The sequence below is a fragment of the Motacilla alba genome, chromosome 1 (assembly GCF_015832195.1).
Source record: "Motacilla alba alba isolate MOTALB_02 chromosome 1, Motacilla_alba_V1.0_pri, whole genome shotgun sequence".
In the NCBI taxonomy this organism is placed as follows: Eukaryota; Metazoa; Chordata; class Aves; order Passeriformes; family Motacillidae; genus Motacilla; species Motacilla alba.
The window spans coordinates 104,973,230-104,993,000 of NC_052016.1; the positions used below are offsets into that span (position 1 = coordinate 104,973,230).

At 38.9% G+C, this 19,771-nt stretch overlaps 1 protein-coding gene across 3 annotated transcripts in view; it reads right to left on the minus strand.

The window, feature by feature from the left end:
• The window catches only part of MID1 (midline 1), a 244,380-nt gene that overhangs the window by 159,430 nt on the left and 65,179 nt on the right, over positions 1-19,771 (minus strand). Inside the window, exon 1 of one of the 3 annotated variants that reach the window (XM_038157711.1) lies at positions 17,591-19,546. The exons of the other annotated variants lie outside the window; for them this stretch is intronic. The gene's annotated coding sequence lies outside the window, so the exon portion shown is untranslated. Of the gene's footprint in view, positions 1-17,590; positions 19,547-19,771 lie in introns of those variants that run through there. 3 annotated transcript variants of the gene reach the window in all.

The window sequence follows — 19,771 nt, forward strand, 5'->3', positions numbered from 1 at the left end:
CCACCTTTGTGAATAATCAGTTTCATATTATTTGTGCATGTGAACAGGTTGAGTCTTTACCACTCTGCTTGGAAAACATGCACACCTAAAAGTATATATCAAAGTTTGACATCCTCTTGGAGATAGATTTATTGATCTTACCAACCCCTTGTACCCCCAATACAAAAAACAATACAGCTTAACCTTCAGATGAAACTTCCTCTCCAAGCTCATCCATTCACAGTATTTCCTCTTAGGAATTCCTCTATCTTAAGTCAGTTGATTCTTCCTCCTACTCACACGTCCTTTATTTTAGGGCTAGGGAATGACACTGCATTTGCCACAACAATTCAGCAGAACTTTAGCAGCTTTGGGCAAGCAAGTGGGACAAGAGCATCCTGCCACTCCTGTGTGTGTCCAAGAGCAAGGATGCTGACAAATGATTAGCTGATATCATATTGTTCTTATTTTCAGCCTTGTGTAAAAGACCTCTCAAATGAGAACAAATTTTATTCAACTGAGGTTTTAATATTTCTCTGTATCTTATCAGTCCTGGCATTAATATGATGTTGTGGTGATCTAACTTAGGAGTGTGGGAATTGCTGAGGGATGTGCTTATTTTTCTAACAAAAGTTCAGGCATGCTATTATTAGCAATCTCTAGTATGTCATCAATGTCAAAGGCCAAATACTTTCTTGAAATGTTTAGGAATCAAGTGTGTTCTGAATCTGAGGAGTCTGTTCTCACTCTGCCATTCACATGCACACACAGCAGCATGCTACTGAAGGACTCCATCTTGCCAGAATGCTCCTGAACACTCCCAGTGCACCATTTCTGAGAGTGTTCAGGTTCTCAACAGGACAAATATTGACTTCAGAGAGCAGACTAACCTTGCCAGCCAGTATTTCACAAACACTGGACCTGGGAGCCTGATCTTAACCTATTTTAAAGACCACTCTACGCCACATACAGCTCCTTGCATACCTAATTGCACCTGCCAGTTTAGCACCTCAATAATACTCAGCCAGCTGCCTCAGTGTGTCACCAAGAACACAAAGTCAAATAAGACACAGGGGGTATTGACATAAAATTTTTCAAGCTATTGAATCAGCAAGTAGATCAAGAAGAGGGTGGCCCTGACCACTCCAAGATCTGTCTCTGAGTGCAGCATAGATCTACCACATCACTCTGAGAGCTGGCTCTTAACAGCTCTGTGCTTCCTCACAGGCTTTTGGATTAAACTTTCCCTGTCACATTTTATGAAGAGAAAGACCAGTGTGAAAATCAAACCTGAGAGAAGTAGCCATTCTTTCATTTAAAACTGGCAATAGATTTTTCAACCAAAAACTTTCTTGCCTTTGTCATCAGGGTCATTTACAGAAAATCTGAATGGCAGTAGCAAGTCCAAGCCTTTTCTTTCCCAAGAAAAGGGTTAAGTAATATAATTATTTCATCAGAAGCATTGGCCATCTGTTATGCTTTATAAAAAGACTGGCAAACAATGTTAAAAACATCCATTACATGCAATAGAGAAGAGAAAAATATGTTTATTTAGCAAATGTTAATGTTTCTGAAAGATGTTTGATTAGAGTCTGGAATTTATCATCATTTGCAAAAGCTCAGGCTAGAAGCCTAGCATCATCAACACATATTGTCAACAGGCATTAGCAAACAGTTTCATCTCCATGTGAAAAAACCAGTGATTAACCTCTTCCAACTGCATCACTAGGTGTATCATCCTCCACAAAACATGATATACGCATTTCTGCATCCTCTTCCAAGAAATACCTCTCCAATCTCTTAGTAATTTTTTTCCCTGTGTAGTCTAAAGACTGAAAAAAACAGTCTTTAGAAACAAAAAGACAGGAGGGTTTTCTAGCAAATACAAGTCTTTAAACCTTCACAGGAAAATTTCATGCAAGAAGAAAGAGTAATGTGATTACAAATCAGAAGAAAACTGAAATGATTTATTAATAAAAAAAGGCAATGTCAAAAAGCAGGTAGTGTGAGTGCAAATCTGAAAGTAAGCCGTGGTTTCTATTTTGATTGTTTGCTTCTCAACAAATAGATAAATACTTAAAGAAACCCAAACCCACAGGATAATGGAGAGTGCCTGCTGCTGCTGTGGCTGCCAGATATCATAATGGATATTCTAATGGGAGAAGAGAGAACGATGCTAAATTGTTTTGGTGCTGTTTTACTACAACCTTACTTAAAGAAAGCAATGGCTTTTGTGCTGGGAAAAGGAGAGAGACAGGGGGAAAGCAGATACATTTATTAAAATGTGTATGCACATATACACAAAAAGCTCCATTAGAATCAAAGGGTAATGTCAACTACTGCATAATGCAGTATTTCCCCAAAATCAGAAACTTGTGGGAGAAGCAAAGCAGAAGGATAGCAGGAGGATATATAATTCACATGTGTCTCGTTCTATACTCACACAAGCAAAAAAATAAAATTTTATTTTGCATATAGTAGGCAAAAGGGTTGAAGCCAAGCTCTTCCATTTGACTTAATTTGAAATAATGGGGATTCAAAAACTTTTAGGACAAAATTCTTCCAGTAGCAATCTACCTGCTCGTGGGTTGGTTTACAACACCTCCAGTGTTACCACACCACACCTTGAGATGAGTTTGTCCTGCACAGGTCCTGACCACGAGAGATCCTTGCTGGGGAATGATACTCATCAGGCCAGGAACTGCAGAACCCTGCACACATGGCTGAGAAGACCATTAAGTTTTATATCACTCTCTTTGGAGCACATTACTGCTTTCTGATGGCTTCTGGATTTCCTGTTACTCATTGCACATTTGTGACTTATACCTACCTGTCTTGAAACACGTTAAAAAGGGCTGTAAGATTTTATTTCTTCCCAGATAGAGCAATAATTAAACATATCAGGCTTTAATATTTGAATCCGTTTCAAGGGAATGAGGATGCACTAGAGGCCATGGGGAGGGACGTGTGCTTTGTGAATGAAAAGAGCACATAGAAATGCTTTTATTCCATTAGCACAGGCACTGAGGTTGCTCCAACACAGCTGCAGCTGCTGGAGAAGAGTGTGCAGGCTGAGATGAGTTCATGGTTGGGTCCAAATGGGACAAGGGTCCTGCTCTCTTTTCAAGGAAGATCACCGAGGAAGAACAAGCTGTTCACTGTATTGTCCCTCCATCTCTATTCTTTAATTTTCCAGGAATTTAATGCCAAGCAGCCACTCATAACCAATTGTGGCCCCATCTGTGCCCAGGAGTCATTAACTTTTGCACAGTATCTCACATCTTGTTACCATTTTACATGCCACAACCATCAAATTAACCCCACACAATGCTTGAGTGAGCAGCTATAACAATACAGAAATCTGGAGCACAAACAGCAATCCCCAACACACAGCATAGGAGCAGTACCATCTCCTGTCACTGGGACTATATATATTCTTGGTCATGTGTCTCAGAGAACATTCAAAGACTGTTATAACTGAGATGTTACTCTGTGGGATAATGAGGCGTTGCCATTCCTTACAGTTCTGTCACAAGGCTTAGGCTATTTGATCTTTTCTGTGAAGCTTCAGCTCCAGATACCAAATCATTATGTGAGAACTGAAGATTTATTTTCTTTTTTGAAAGGGATTTAGCCTTTAGACTGTTACAGAGAGAGAGCTGACAGTCTGACCTGAATATAACCCCTACAATTTGAAAGCCAGAGGCTAGAAAAAAGGAATGCAGAATTGTCTTTAACATGTTATGATTTTTAACCTAAAATATTATGATTGTGAAAGAGGTGGAGTCTGGCAGGAGGTTAATGCTTTTTGAAAGCTAGCTCTGCTCTACAGGTAAGAAAAGACCTCATTTTGTGCTCATGCCAGTCTAGGCAGAGAGCTCCTGGAAGGAATAATATGTCTTGTGATAGCCAGAAGGGTGCTGCAAGCTCTCTTCCTATGCAGAGGAGGTTGTGCAAAGCATGCTAACTTTCAGGTTAAGTACCTGTTGCTTTAAACAGCCTGCTGACTCCTTGGCATCCATCAGTTTTAGCTTAGGCTTTGCAATCTCTTTAAGTGGAAGGGACTACAGAAATCTTTGCTCACGAGCCATCCCATTTCCCACACCTCTTTGCTGTTTGGAAGGGGAGAAATCAAAGAGACACTACCACACTGGTCCTGAATGCATTTCCTTTTGGAAAAAGCAGTTAATTGTACAGTCAAAGTTATCAGCATTTTAAGACTTTCATTATCTGCCCTGCTGACTTTCCTGTAGCCCATCACTGACAAACTCTTCTGTGTAACCACACGTGTGGGTACATTTCTGGGGGTTATGTTTTTCCTTTTGTATGCCAGTTTCACACAGAGCACACGAACCATGGCAGCCAGCTCTAGGTGCATAAGGGAAGCAGCCAGATCGTGGGGGCAGGAGAGCAATTGCTGCCTGGTTTGCCAGGAGGTGATGGGTTCCAGTGGTTGTCCCACAGGAGGAAAGAAGGGCAGCTATGCCCAGGGAAAGCTGCTCCTTCCCGGCTGGGTCCCACACCTCAGCCCTTCATGACACTTCACTCAACAGCTGGAGCAGACAACAAATCCCTTTTCCCAGAGCTGCCTTGACCTCCTTTCCAGCTTTTCTTTTTCTCCCAGTGCTTCCCCTTGGAGCAGCACCCTGATCCCACTCCACCTCATGAGATGGCTTTTGCCTGTGACTGCTGGTATGATCTGAAAAGTAAGGCAATTGTTCCCTTAACTCTAACTAAACACTACAGTTTAGAAACCTCTGGGCTTATCATACCTCTTCATTTTATTTTTATTTCACCTCCCACTGCAACAACAAAGTGCAAAATTACAGATTAATAGGGAGTCTTGGGTGAGTTAATCAGGCAAAATGGGCCCCAGTCACTACATTGTTAAAAAAGCTGGGTCCTGCAGCAGCAGTATTGATAGCCTTCACCCCCACCTAAAAAAGGGTAACAGGCAGGAAGCATATGTTGGCAGAGTTATATAGATATGTATACAAAGCAAGCAAACATGCAAGAAAGCAGTTCAACTAATCAATTAAAGTAGGGCCGTTAAATAATCATATATAAGAGTTGTAAAAGTAGTGTGTGCATTTCTGTATGGATGCTTGTAGGTATGTAATCCTATTATGATGATAATTACTTAAGAACACCTCCCATTTACCTGTGTACTGTAAGGCAGAGACTAAACAGCAAGAAAACCCTTCATTGCATTCAAACTATTCCACTCAGACTACAAAAGTCACAATCTCCTGGCACTGCCCCAAATCAAATCCTATCATTTCAAATGTAGTAGCAGACAGATACACATTTTATTGCTTATTTTTATAGTGAAAATACTGAGTATATAATTCCAGAAGCCTTCTATTAAATGTTTTGACAAATTAACCATTAAGTAAATATAATCAGATAAATCTGACCTTGATGTCAGTAATATGAAGAGGGACTGGTAAACAATGAGAACTAGGCAGTGACTGCAAGAAAGCTTACTCACAAATTGATTTAGAGGGGAAATTACAGGCACATGCAACTATCATGTTGCATCAGAAACAGATTATGAGAACCCACAAATTCTAAAAATTGTTCAGTTGGTGATGTCAGGAATTTCCAGCTAAATACATTATCTCCAGACAATGACTGCCGCTTTTGCCTTAAAAACTTAACTTTATTTGAGCTCCAGAGGCTTATCAAGTCCCACACCCTTTCAGCTACTCCAAATCTCACTATGAGCTTTGCAGAGGAATCTCCTTGCTCAGCATTTCCCCTGTGGTTGGGTTCTTATGGCAAGTCTTCATTGCACCATGGTGCTTGATCCACGTGCCTTGCTGTTCCAGTCACTGGTGACTTGAATGAAGGTAGCACAGTGAAGGCTGACCCACGACATGGCAAGAAGCAACATAGGAGGAGTCCAGTGTATTAGAACCCCTCATAAGACGTGCTGTGCTCAAGTGAAATGTGACAATACTGGCTCTGAATTCAAGCTCCCCACAAGAGGTGTCAGCTCAGGTCAGGCACACACCCCTGAGTCCTGAGTGTGCAGAGACGGAGCCAACTCAGACGTCTCTGCTCAGGCAGCACAGGTGCCTAAAGAAGGTCCTAGAAAACTGCCCACCCTGCTTAGCTGCTTAGGAGGGTTTTCCCTCCAAATGACTGCACGTACCCTGCTACACTCTGTATCCTAACTCTGAGTCACAACTGGACTAAAGCGTTTCACACTGTAAGGCCAAAGCTGAGAAGATATTTTGTTTTTCAAAACTAACACCCAGGTCTTGCTGAATGCTCAGAGGATAAGGCCTAAGGGAAATGAAGTCAACAGTGTTAAGACAGTGGATCAAAAATCTCAAAATTTTGGTGGCATCTTTTATGAATGTAAGAGACAGGAAGAAAGAGGAAGCAGAAAAAATATAACATCAGTATTTCTAGCCATTATTGCTTTTTTCTATGAAATCAAGCTCTGCTCATTGGAATGCTTTGTCATCTCCTGCTAAGCACCTAATACCCTCTCAGCCTTCCTTCATGCTACGTGTGCTAGCAGTATCTCATTTATGTTCTTGTAAGGTGCTTTGAGCAGTAACAAGCATGAAAGGTGCTATACAACACACTGTTCTGTTCTCTCATCTCCTAGTTAACTTTCAAAACCAAAATACTGCACTTGGATGCACACATGCAGCTTTGGCTGTAACCATTGGGAGTTTTCTGCCTATATCTGCAGGAATAACATGGACCTTTATGCTTTTAAACTGCTCCAATACTGGGGGTGAGGAGGATGGGGATGGGGTCCTTTCACCTTGGAGTAATCTTAAAAATATTCCTGTATCATACTGCATCCATTTGAAACCCCTAAATGTTCATATCCACAGCAGTCCTGTGGGTCACCTGCCATGGAAAAAAGAATTCCCTGGACAAAAAGGTATTAAAATATTTTATTACAGAAATATACTTTTCAGGCCTTAAACCAGATTAAATATATGAGAATTCCTAGAAGTCTATATTGTTCCCCTCAGGGATGCCAGACTTTATTTACAAAGCCTATATATTGCTATAGCAAGGAGATTTCATGGATGAAAACTGCTCAGGGCATTATGATGGATGGGTGGATGGCAGTGAATGGGAAAAAAAGCACATAGAAGCTCCACCTGGCTGAATGGCATTAAGATTCCCCACGGGAGTCATATGAGGATGCAAGGTTTTTCTCTACTGTTTGCTCTAAAAATGACATACATGCATACATACATATATACATAAATGAAATCACAGCACTCAATAATTTATTTGCTCCATCCTGGCCATGAATGTGCTAGAATAATAAACCACCATATGGGTGATAGTACAGTCACATCCAGTGATTCCACACTATTGTAGCTCTGCAATAAGATACCTGAATCTTTGTTTCTTTTGAAAGATCAAAAAAATGGACACCTATAGCCCTGCCTTAGAATAAGATTTTCTGTTGCTTGCTTTTCCCAGTATTAAAAAGGGTCGACGAATATCTTTTCTTAATGGCTACACTCTCAAGGGGAGAAGTAAATCTAGCAGAACAAGGATTCCTAATTCTAAAGATGCTAATGGCAAATACTCACATGTGTGTAAATAATTAATTGCTTTCTTGCAAACAAGTCCAGGTTTTTCATTCTTTGTTAGTGACCCCAAGGATTGTTTTTTCTATGAGAAATAGAAATATTTAGGATTGTATCTTCCTAGCCCATGACTAATTTATGGGCTCTTGTGGCATCAGGTGCAAATATTCAAGATTCAATTTGTCACCCCAGGCAATTCCCACTTTAAAAGATGATGCAGGTATTCTGCGGAAATAAATAGAGGAAAACATTAATGGTGTAAAACCAACAGTAGTATCCCCACTGGAGGTCATATCTTTCAAATTCATAGAGACACATCAAGATATTGAATGCCTTTTGTACTGGTCTGGAAAGAACATAAAGCCCTCTAATGATCTCCTACAAAAAAAAAAAAAAAACAGAGAGAATGAACACCACATTTTTCATGCTGAACAGTATCAGCTACAGCTGGATGGGGTTTTTTGGCCTGCTTTTTCTTAGTATTTTGTTTGTTGTTTGGTTTTGGTGGTTTTGGGTTGGTTTTTTTGTTTAGGTTTTTCTTTTTTGGGGGGAGGGGTTGGTTTTGCTGGTTTGCTTGTTTGTTTGTTTGTTGGGTTTTTGTTTGGGTTTTGTTTCTTTTTTTAACTATAAATTTTTTCAATTTGATCTAGCATTTCCAAGCTTACAGCTCTCTATGAAGATGACAACATAGAAATGGCATAACAGAAAGTCAGACATCCAACAAAATAAAATAATTTTCCCCTATTTTTTACTTTTTCCAGATAGATCACCAATCACATAAATATTTACCTTCTGTGTATATGCAGCTCAATGGCTGCATTGTTAATGACTACAATTGTACTCAAACAAATGTGTCTTGTTAATAAGTCCCCACCTGCTTCCCCAATATGTCTCCCTGGGACTGATTCTAGGAAAACCTCTTCTCATGAGGGAGAGAGGAGCATATGTGAAGGATGTCCTGACCTCTGGTCATGAACACTAGAGACCTATTTGGCTCAGAAATTCCAGAATCAGATCAAAACACTGAACTTCTTTGTTATCCTTTCTGTGAAATGGGAGCACTTTTGTACAGATTTCCTTACGCTGAAAAATACTGTGCAAATGCAAGTTAATTACAGTGTAGCTACTTGAATACTTCCAGGAGGATGACTGATTATGGGGATTTAACAACATGATGAATTCTGTGTATGAGATGTAACATTTTTATCTCTTTTCTTATTTGAAATTCATTGTAAGCACTTACATGGAAAAACCATACTACTGCAGAAAACATTTGTTCACTCTTAGGACTTGCAAATTCAGTATCTTAGGAAAATGCTGTTCACATAGCTTCACAACATTTTAATATTTTGCTTTGCTTCTTGATTGCATTCACTGGAATTTGGTATTTAATCTAAGAACTCAAGAAACCCTCAGAAAATAATGTTCTAAAACTGTTGAAAATAGGTACCATAACTTTCCAGAGAAAAACAGGTTACACGTTAATACACACTTTTTACTGTTAACAATTAATTTCAAAGAGTGATTAAGTATTTTAGATGTGTCTCCTCTTTAAAAACGTTTAGAGTCTATGTGTGTAGGGATGGTATTTTATGTTCTTTAAATGTCAAGATAGTTCTGCAGACTTTAACATTATAATGACACCAAATTTAAGTCATTAAAGGAGAGATTTATCTCACATTTTAAACATTGAAATTAGGGGTTAAATCTAAGTACGTGAGCTTCTGCTGTAATGTAGAAAGACACAAACCTCCAGAAGGCACGTATGAAAAGACTTATCCTTTAGAATTAACGATGAAACAATCTGTCACTTTGATTCATGGAGGCTAGCAAAGATAAATTCCCATTTTTAATTAGTTATCCAGGATGGATATCAGAAGGAAAAGTAGTAACAAGGAATAATATAAAACATATCAGTAATATGAATCTAACAAAAGATGAAACAGAGCCCAAGCACAGTTTCCTCTGTTGATGTTCAAGTGGAGGTAAGGTTGAAGTTAAAATCATCTGTTAGAAAACTTTCCTTGTGGATTTAGATAGAACAGTTTCCAGCACTACTCTCCACAGCTAAAAAAATATCCAAACTCTAGATACAAAAATCATCTCAAGAATCACTGTTTAAAGGTTTAAGATGCTTTCTCTTATATTTTCTAGCCACTTCAACTGAGATTTTTAGCTTTAGTCATGTTACTCATCCAAACAGCCATTTTCAGCTACCACATGACATCTGTAGCCTGCAGTAACCTCAGTGGGAGCTCTATCAATATGTGTTTTGGCTTAAAAAAATTGTACCCATCAATTTCTATGTACTCAGGTCAAGAAATGTTGGTAGCATCCATATTAATGCAATATGACAACTGCAGATAGCTGCTGAATTTTTTGAATGCCTGGCTCCACAAAGACTAATTTTTATTTTTTTTTTTAGCCTAAGATATTTCAAGTCCTATATGTCAAGGCAATTTCTATCGCTCCATATTTCAAGGCATGAATTTTTTATTTTATGATGGCAAACATTAGGGCTTCAATAGCCTTATTGGTTTGCTTTTCACAAAAGGATTCAATACAAATTCTCGCCAGTCATCTGAAACTTACAGTGTATTTAGAAATGCAATTAAAATGTTTTTATAATTATGTACAGAGTAGTTCTTTTGTTTAGTGACCTGAGTTGAAGGGAGCAGGGTGGTTTGTACTACAAACATGAGCATGAAGTGAATATTTAATACCAAGAAAATAAACCCCTAAATAAGAGTCCAGACTGTCACTAAAACCTACAATAGTGGATTGCATGTAATGCAGCCTTTGAGAGGATGTAAGAAATAACAAGACATTGGCAGGCAAATAGACCAAGGAAGCTTCCTGGATCTTTTCCACTAATAAATTGTCTCAATTTTGGCAAGAGGCATCTGTAATTTGTAAGTGGTTTTGATCCCAGGGAAACTTTCCTGCATTTCTGCAGGGAGGGAAGACTTTCGATACGGGAGGCCGTGGTATCAGTCCCTTCGGGTGGAAGGCCAGGATAGAATTTGACACTCACGCAGTGACTGGTACTGGTTTCAAAGACAGTTCTTATCTCTTCTTCTCAGAAACCAAGCAGAAAATCACAATGTTGTGCCTGATGACAGGAGAAAATATAAGGTCATAAATTGCTCCCTGTTTTGCTCAGATGCCAATTCCACACAACAAAACAGATGTTTTTCTCTCTGTCACCACCAGCAGTTCTTACACTAGCTATCATGAAAGCAAGGACAGAAATTACAGTGTACATGTTGTTTGCACTTTTATTCTGCATACTTGTGATAGTGGGTGCATATAAGGGAGATAATTTTCTGCTTTCATTCCATAAAATAAACATTTTTCTCACTAAAATCAAACATTTCATAACAACATTTTCCTTTTGAAGATAAAAATAAATATACACCTAACATTTCCATCCACATAGTATTGTGTATATTTTGCAGCAGTGAAAGATGTACAGCAAGGAATCAAATATGGAAAAATTCTAAACGTTTCCTCATCCCACTGGGTGTTAGTCCTCAGGCAGGCCAGCTTTCGAAAACAATATTTGATAGTATTCAAGGAATTTTAAAACATATCTGTATGGAGAAAGTTGATTTTTACTTGTAAAATAAATTAGCTACAGACTAGCAAGCCTTTAAACAAAATATCAGGAGAGACATTGTTACCAGAGATGAAGTCCTGCTCAGCAGGTTACTCAACTACAAAGGCATACTTAAATTGTGCTTATCCCAATTCCATGTGGGCTCCTGTGGAGAGATTCCTGGGGCTGCATACATGTGGAACTAATCAATCAGATAAAAACATCCACAGTTCTTAAAAATCATATTCTGTGCTCAATGTGATTTTGGCACAAATGTGTTATTTAATATCATACCTGATCCCGGTTACAAATTGGCTGCGTGAACGAAGATGCTTTGCTACCTCAGGTGTTGTACACGTGGCCAAACAGTTTTTAACTAACTTCCCTCATTAGAGCAATTATTAAGGTCTTAGCTTTAACAACACTATAGAAAACAGCTATTGAGGAACCTGTACTTACTTGGCAAAAAATCTCAGGGGTTGGAAGACAGGCACCAGTACCTCGTTATGTGCTTCTGGCTAATTAAGATGTTGACTGAGTCTATGTTAATCAAGGTCCATCAAACTATGCCTAATTAATATGTAAATTGGTAAACCCTTCAGCAGTTGCCCTACCATCTGAACTCTAGCTAGGGGCCCCAAAACAGACAATGACTTCTAGTTTATGTTTTAAGTTGGGGAAATAATTTTCTGAAAGCAAAGGAATTGTGAGGTGGAGAGCAAATGGATACTGTTTCAAAATACACATGGATACATTAGACAAATGTTATAGATATGCATAACAATGTGAAAATTTAAAAGGACTTCATGTGAGTGATATATAACAAAAGGAAAGCTTTTTTTCCCCAAGATTAATTTCTCAGAGGTGATGGTCCCATGCAAATGATGAAGAGAGGTACATCTAGAAGTCAGTTCCAACCATTTAAGAGAGAAGTAATGCCAAATTAGATTAATAGAATATTATGACAGATGTCTTGAAAAAACTGTTGGTTAAACCTCTTTTAGTCTCAACACATATTATCAGAACTTAGAAAACCTTAGGAAAGTGTAATATTCAGATGACCTCAGATATAATGAGCATGCCTGATGTTTTCTATCAACTAGTCCTAGAGGTTACCAGCTCAGCATCTTACCAAGGCCACATAAATCAGTCCAAGGAGACTGTCTCCCCTTGGCTAGGGGTTTATACAGAATTTAAATACTTGAGATAAGGTCTATATAGGTCTCAGTTGTTTACAATACCAATGAAGAGCCCTAATTTATGCATTCAAAATAGGTTCCTTCAGAAGATAGCACAAATACAATTTCCTCCTTCCTTCCTGCTTTCCTTTTTTCCTCCTCTTACCATAATGAACAGAAACACTCTAATGTTAGTCCATAAATAACACTTTTTGCTTCAATAGTAGTGACATAATAAAAACATGTACTAAAAACCAGCAAATATTCAGCTTGTGGGTGGTTGCCTGTAGACAGGCTAACTGTGAAAGCTGGCACTATAGCCAGTGATCACTGAGTCCACATGAGCGGTGGGATGAGAAGAACTTCTGAGATGGCCTCCCTGTTGGGGGGTCTATACAGAGGGGCCTCATTTCAGAGGCCCTGCCAGGGCTACTTCACCAGAAAGGAAATGTGTCACAATGTCCTGTGTCACCTCTCAGTCCTACGTGAGTATCTGAGGTACCTTAATGCATCTCTGGTGGCACTGGATTCCCGTGTGTGGGCAAGAGAATTGTACTTCAGGTGTCAGCTGCCACTTGAGCTGAATCACATGTGGACATTTACACACAGTCACCCAGTTTTTAGAATCTTAATCTGGAACTGAATGCCAACCAGGTTGTATTGCATGTACTCCCAGCTTTCACTCTTACTCTTCTCTCAGCATCTACTGACATTTCAAAACAATTTCTAGCCAATTTATTGACTTAAAGAGCAAAAGGTGTGTAACACAGAAATATTTATAAAAAGGACTAGCACCCAGTGCAAAGTCTAGTATTTAAGAGAGAAGCAGAGGCAGTCAAAATTCATTTTTCCTTCACTTGCCTCCCAAGAATGCTTTGAAAGTCCTTGAGGTCCTGAAGTCACAGTTCTTACATCCGTTCTTTCACCAGTTCTACACTGGGTTTGCACTGGGTAAGAAGGACTAACTCAGGAAAAAATCCTGCATTTTTGTAATCTAGATGAGTTTTGACTGACAGGTTGACCCTTAGCTTTCTTTATTTAGCACTGAACTATGATACTCCTATCCATGGAAGTAAAAATAATCCAATTCACAATTCTGTCTGTGTGCAATCCAGAAAATTTCGAAAGTCCTTAAAAATCTCCATAGACGTCAGCTAATAATGTACTAGGCTTGGACAGACTCAGGTATTGTTGGAAGCCAAAAGTTCTTCCCCCTTAGGAAATCATTGGTGGCCTTTCCCAAAGTGTCAGCCAAAAGATCATTAAAATTTCAGTCAGGTTTAATTGGATAAGACCACACATCTCTATCATTTCACTCTGCATCAGCTATGACAACATCCTGCCCAGTCTGCCACACCCTGTGGGCTGAATTTTAACTTTTAATGGACCAAAAGTCAATCTCTTCAAACCTGGAGGTTTATTGTGGAAAATGAATACCATTTTTCTAGAAAGAACTGAGATTTCAAAGATGAAGATTACTTATATCCAACCAGGCCACACAACATGCTTGTAAACGTTACAACTTTTCAAAAATGAAGAGTTATGGCCATATATTATTGAAGCACACCCCAGTAAGAGAGTGGGATGTGTGTGAACTCTTCAAACATCAGCCATATATCATTACATCTCCCACAGATCATACATTCAAACCATCCTGCAGATGATCTCCTAATCAGCAGTTCAATATCTGCCTGTTTACAATGGATTTAAAACCAAGAAAATCCCAGGATGTGGAGCACACTGGGATTCTGAGGTGCTGGAGGATGTGCATAACAGAATGATGCACCAGCAATCATGCAGATTTCCATCACAAAGTTTTGAAAGCTACAAAGAGATAACTAGAAACTATAGGTTTCATTGAAATATATATGAAAAAATACTCCATGTGTTCTACATTCTATTACTTGATGAGTAAAAAAATACTGAATTGGTTACTGACTACTTTTACACTGTTTTTTAAAAGATGATAAATGATGATTTTAAAGCAGCATTCAACATCTCTTGTTTTGTCAGGCAGTCAAGTGGGATCTGTGCTTGCTAATTCCTATCCTTTCCCACCAGACTGGACCTCCTGCTGCTTACTGTTTGCAACATGGCAGTAAGTAGAATCCTTTTGGAGTATGCTTAGCCTGACTTAGTGACATTCAGTTCAGGCAGTAATTCCTAGGAAGATGGGCAGCCTTCAGCTCTAAGTGTAAGATTTGTGAATCCTCTAACAATCCAAATTACAAACATAGGAAGTGTTTAGTTGACATGGGAGATGTTTGATGTTTGCATGAGTCTTTTCAGATCTGTTCAAAGAACAGATCTTACAGTGGTACAAGCTACAGTACAAGTAAAACCAGCTGGGAAAAAATCTGCAGTGTGCCAAGCACATCTTAATAAATTTTCAATAATGTTTATACATACGTATATAAGTATATATGTAAATAATAGAGAAGACACACCCTTTTTTCTTGTTGGGGTTTGTTGGTTTTTTGGTTTGTTTTTTTTTTTTTTTTTGCTCTACATGGTGTTTATGTGACATTTCAACCAAGAAATGTGAAAAAAATCACCAAAAAGTCACCAAGCTCCAGCACAGCACTAGTGTGGCAGGTCCACCTCCACAATTTCTTTTACAGAAATGTTTATGTGTTTTGAGAAGCAACATTACTGTTTTGATCTGCATAAACCTTTCAGTTGTGACAAACAGCAGATAGCTAATGACTGCTGGAACATGTTTAGATTGCTCTAATTTTATAAATGAATGGTATGTTTGCTTATGTGTTTCCCTCTACCTTTAGAATTTTGTTCTGCTTTAACTTAATAAAATACATTTCTAGCCAATATTTACTTCTTTATGCAGAAATGTGTTGTTGGTGGTGATCAAGGCCCTCTTCCCAACAATAATGGCCATATAAAGTTCATGTATCTCTGCTTTTAAAAATTGATGGAATAGAAAATTCTCTGTTTCAGACAGGTAATTTCAGGACTCTTTGGCAAAACAATTTTAGCATAGTTCCTTTACCATGCAGAGCTATCAAATCAGTTGTGAGTTCTGTTAAGTTAGATGCTCATTTTTTCTCCAAAATACAATTTGGGAATTTAAAATTCATGAAAACTAGGAAAGAAGTAGCAGCAAATACATCTATTTTATCTGTGTAAACTAAAGGATGCTGTTGAACAGTTTAGCTGAACCAGAGTAATTTCTCTTTTAGAGAACTGAGGATCCTCTACTGGTGTATCAATTACCAGAGAAGGCGTCCTGCTTCTTGTCTGCTTGCAGTGAAACAAAGGATGTGAAATAAGCAGTGCACCCTGGAGATACTGTTACCTTTGCCTACATGCAACCAGGAGAAGCCTAACCAGAAATAGCAGTTTATTGTCATTTGCTGGGACTGACACTTATCACTAAGAGTAGGTACAAGTATGTGACAAAGACTACCCTAAATTAACTTTTATTTTTAAGGAAAGAAGTACCTCATAGTTGTGGTGGTATTTCAAGAGTCATGGCCATATCTACTGGTGTAACACAAAGAGATTAATTAAGTTTCCCTTGCTTCTAAAGCTGTTAATAAGCAAAAGAGAGGGAACATTTTTGTTATAACTCCCAAAACACTGCTGTCACATTCTTATATTAATACTGCATTAGTATGTTAAATCACCGAATTTTTCTATCCTTGGGCCCCTCTAGCAGATCTCATTAGTGGTTGTTTTTGTGGAGATTTTTGTTTTTAAGCCAAAAGAGAACCATAGTAACTGTGCATTTCCCAAACCATTTCATTCATGAATGGGAAATGAGTCTTCAAATCTTTACTCACATGAGTAACCACATTGATATCCTTGGGCCTTCCATTATTAGCAGCTAGAACTGTGAGTGTAAATCTGCAGGATTTGGATGTGGCACTTCATTACTTCATAGGAGTGAAATCTGTAGCTGAAATCAATAGCTAAGCATGTGAGGCATATAAAAGATACACATTCTTTCATGGAGGTCTGATTGCAATGCATCTCTCAATTTTGTTTCGGCATCAACAAATAAGCATATCATTGTAAAGAGACACACAGACTATAGGCAGTAATTACAAAGACACATTTTAGATAGACGTTCTAGCCTCAATAGAGGAGTTGGGAATAGTCCATCAGAAAGAACAGAATAATAGTGGAAAAGGTCAACACTTCTTGAAAAACTAACATAGTAAGTCAGAGGCCAAGTTTTTGGTTCTCTGTCAATCAGTAGTGTAACTGTTGTCAATCATTCCCTCTTACCTTGTTTGTGATTTTTGAATGGGCACAAAAGAAACTTTTGTTGGTAATTATGGTCTTTACAATTTGTCTGAGTCACAGGCAGGATTTTCAGAGCCTGCCTGTGGAATAGGCAGGGTGTACCCCAAGCTGCGTTCATGTATGTCCCACCAATTCAAGCTAAAGTTTCCCACGATAATATGAAAGGAAATAAAAGATTCTGACCAACACAAGTCACTATTCTAGAAATAACAAAAGGAACAGGATAGCCAGAATCTTCTGGTTTAACAATATTTTTTTTCTTTTAAGATGATAATATGATAACTTTTCCTTTGGAAGGGTGCAGTTAGACAGGATATGCACCTGTGCATCTTGGATCTTCTGAAAGAGTATTTCTATTCTCTGCCTAACCACATGCTTCCCATTACACTGATATTCTGCTGAAAATTACTGCCAAGAATTAAGGCTTCTTCATTTATTTTGTTAATTCCTTACTTCCCCTAAGATTTTTTCTTTCCTCAAATATTTTCACCTTCCACGGATACATTTTTGTTTTGTTTTCTTTGGCTATCAATTTATCTTGGCCCTGCTGAAAACATGAAAAGATTTGTGAAGAAAGGTTCTCACATAAAACCCAGTTTTGGAGTTGATTCAGCAAAGTAACAGATCTGATAACATCAAAGCAAGAACATCTGAAACTAAGAATCAGGCAGAACAGATTTTTTCAACAAATTGCAGCCTCTATAAATTTACCCATTTCCAAACAGCCAAGTCTGTTTATTTGCTTATTTTCCTAGCTTTGCCGAAAGAAAGGCTCAAACAACTTTGGGGAAATAACAGCAAAGTTGTTCAGCGGAAACCATCCCCTGTGCTGTAAACAGTGCCTCTCCCCAAACTGCAGCTGCACAAAGCAGAGACAATGCAGGGACCCTCAGCATCATTAACCAACTTCCCTTCCTCACCGAACAGCCGCTTCGATAAAGCAATCACAATAGCATCACGGAACAGTAGAACAAGGAAAAAAAAAATAACCTTACCAGCTTCTCCTACAGTACACAGCTGAAAGGAAAACAAAACCCCCAGCTGCCGTATCGCATGCAATTGGTCTCTGAGAATGAACTGACTGAAAGAACTATGAAAGGCTAAAGTCTTTCGGCCCCTCTGTTCGGCCTCTCTTCAGCTCCCACTCTCCGAGCTTCCTCACAAAGCCATTCTCCTAGTCCCTAATCCTCGCGCAGGGAAAAGCAGCGCGCACCGAATGACTTCAGCGGGAGCGATCCTCCGGGGGGTGGGGGAAGCAGAGATGCTGCCAGCGCTCAGCCCCAGCCCCGCCGCCGCAAGCATCCCCAGGGAGGGGAGCCAGCCCCCGGTGTGCCAGGCACCGGGGCAGGACAGCCCCGACACGGCACGACGGGACGAGGCACGGAAAAGTGCCCATCTCCAGTCATCACCCTCGCAGACACTCATTTCTGAAAGGAGAACACCCCTGGGTGCTTGCAAGAGTCTCCCCACGTGCATCTCAGTTAGCCTGCACTGAAGTAATTAGGCTTTTTTTTTTTCTCCTTTTAAAAATTAGCCACGTGACTTCCTAAAGCTCTTGTTGGGCCTTAGATGTTTGTTGGTTTTGTTTTTTTGTTTTTGTTTTTTTCACAAAAAATTTGCAAGTAAATCTTGAATATTTCAAACAGCAAAAAAAAACCCAACAAAGATGGTCCCCCAGAAAATCAATACCAAAATTATAAGAAAAGAGACCCCAACAGACACACAATCAATAACATTATGAGGCACCATATTAAAAAACCACTGGCGCTCCCTGAAATGCTTCTGATAGCTAAAATCAGAACGAGCATTTTTTACAATAAGAAAAGGATTCTATCTTCATTTGCAGTTTATGTAGAAAGAGATAATATTTTTAATACAAATTATCTTGAAAACATGAGCTAGATATTGAGATAACATCCCCTGCATAGCCTCTGCTTTTCAAGAAAGCTTTAAATCTTTGTTAAAGAAACACTGATGTCGTAATAGTTTTTACCACAAGTTTTACTTGTCCAAAAGATGCAAAGAACTCAGAAACAGGCAGCTGCCACAAAGTAAATCAAAGACCTAGAAAAGCAGATGGCATAATTTCACATCTTAAATGTTGGCTGTGAGCCTTCCAGCAATAATTTATAAGGAGACTTCCTCCTGCCCGTTCCTCTGCTTGGCAGCATGCTGTTTGAGCCTTTCAAACAAAATAAATAGACTTCAAGCCACCAGCTTCACACACACTAACACTTACCAATGCTATTTCAACCTGACACAAGCTGACTTTGTTCCTCTGTGACCCTGGAGAGAAAACCAAGGTGACAGTTTGATGGATGGGATCTCTTTTCACAATGTGGGTTGTGACTTCACAGCCCTGTCTCCCCATTATTGCTCAGCTGAAGGAGGAGACAGGAGCAGAGGAGAATCTTCCACCATACAGAGCCATTTTAACAGTGAACCAAACATGCAATAAATGCCTGGAACACATTTTCTTGCCTCAAAATCGTGAATTTAAGGGAATCTCTTTCCACTCTTCTTGGAGTTTGGCTCTAAGGGCAGAAGGAAAAGGCTTCAAGATGAGGAATTAATCCAAATTGTTTATTCCAGACATATTTAAGTTTAAGAAAATAGCAACATCACCAGAGAACAAAGGACAGAAGGAAGGAAAGAAGGAATTTGGTTTGTTTAATTTATGACCAAAGAACACTTTGACTGTGACTTTTGTGAATTATCTCTGAACTGTGCTGATTCAGTTATTGAACAATGAATCTTGAACAATTCTGTACTGGACAAAAGTCTCGCTGCAGTAATCTGAGGCAAACAATTGCAATGTGATGTCTTTTATTTATTACCTAAAAGACATCGTAAAGTATCAGAGGATTCATATATCTTAAAATTGGTGTCTGCAAATTCAGTATTTGATTGCAGATTCTCTGCTAAAGTGATTTCAGAAATCTTTTTACAAGATTAACATATTTAACATAAAAATCCTCCCAGACTTCACAGAACTCTTGATGAAGAAATTGCCTTTCCATGAAAAGAGTTGAAAAAGGAAGATGCTGAATGAACTCTGAAATGTAAGGTTCCATCTCCACTGGCTTGAGCTCATTAACAGACATCCTAATGCCTGTAGTTGGCCCCTGATTTCCTCAGAGAGGAGCACAGGCTGCTAATATGTCTTAGTCTTTGTT